A 1,698-nucleotide genomic window follows, 5' to 3' on the forward strand; every position below is an offset into this window, starting at 1 on the left:
TCTAACGCGTGGGTCCCATTACAAGAATGTTTCTACATCAAATGAAAGTGAAAGTAGCGTACATGTTTCAAATATCTAGTTGTGCTTAGGGTCAGCAAATATTGATCATAGTAAATGAACCGTTTTTAACATCTTCCACTTTTTCTTAAATAGGCAGAAAAGAATCAGTTGAAAGTTTCAAATGGTGTATAATAGAATAATATAATTTTGTTCTTGTGGGCGGGAATCCAGCAGCTTCCGGTCAATGTGAAATTACCGGAAAATTATATGACTTCACTTTATTCCATTCTTGGTGACACGTGGAAAAATTCAGATCCAACATTCCCTGCTAGCTTTTCTGAGCGGTTGATCCATTGGCCTTTTTTGCCCCTACTTGTGCCACCTTATTACCTCAAGTGCAGGTACATTCGGTGATTTAAATCACGTGCTCAACCTTTTAACATTCTGGGCAGTATAAACCATTTATTTAAAAGTTATGGGGTTCATGTCTACTATTATTGCAATTTTGATAGATTTTTACACATAAATTTATACTTCGTGTCGAAAGTTTGGGGTTCAATTGAACCCCCACCCAATGTGCTACATACGCCCCTGCTCAAGTGCAACTTTCGTAAATCATGCGAAGTTTGAATCATTTTTTATGCCCAAAAAGATTTCATTTTTTTGTGCAAATTGCCCTTCAAAAGCACTGGTCTTTAGTTTTGCCCCTCAAATTGGTGGACTTTAATTTTTGTCTTTCACACTACGTCTGTTCTAGGTTCGAACTTTCGAGCCTCGGTAAAAAAAAAAAAAAAAAGAATTTGCAAGCAGATGTTTGGATTTGCGAGTTACGAGTTTTTGTCGCAAAACTCTCTACCTTAGGCAAAACTACGGCACGAGGCCTAACTTTGGTCCGAATAGGCCTAACTTTGCTACAAAACTCTGCCTTGCGATTTTTTTTACTGAGCCGGGATTCAAACCCCAAACCTTATGATATTAGGCGAAGGGTAAAAATTAAAGACCACCCCAAAATAAAGACAAGTTTTTGAATGTGCTGATGCTATGTGATGGTGACATGTGACTAATTTGGTGAAAACATTGTAGGGCACAGTTGTCACGACCCAAATTGGTGGGTCATGACTAGTGCCCGAGTTTCGACACTGTATACGAACACAGTAGAGATAACTCGTATGATACGGGACAATATGGAAATCTGTAAAAAGCATGTTGTAGACTCATAATACCATATATCAGAGTAAACCAACTAAATTCCTGAGGAGTCACAGTAACCAAACGTTACAAAATATGCAAGCCGACAAGGCTGCCACTATACATGGGAATATCCAAAAACGAACTACATCTGTATAGCTGACTAAACCATATATACAGCCCACACATGTCTACAGACCTCTAAGAGTATGACAAAGTCTATGTAAAAAGATCTGTACCCAAATAGCTCAAGCTCCGGGATAATGGAACTCTCAAACAGGGCTAGGCGAAATCCTAAGCCGGAGGATAATAATCGAGGTGCCCTACGCGCTGGCATGAAACGCACCAAGAAGCGGGGGTCAGTACGAATAGTGTATTGAGTATGTAAGGCATGAAATCAACGTATACATAAAATCCTGAAAAACGTTTGGGGCATGTCAATGACTAGGCAAAATAAATGCATCAGTGCATCTATATCAAAGAAACACATATATCCATAGAAATGTCACA

The sequence above is a fragment of the Lycium ferocissimum genome, unplaced genomic scaffold (assembly GCF_029784015.1).
Source record: "Lycium ferocissimum isolate CSIRO_LF1 unplaced genomic scaffold, AGI_CSIRO_Lferr_CH_V1 ctg7655, whole genome shotgun sequence".
NCBI classification, from domain to species: domain Eukaryota; kingdom Viridiplantae; phylum Streptophyta; class Magnoliopsida; order Solanales; family Solanaceae; genus Lycium; species Lycium ferocissimum.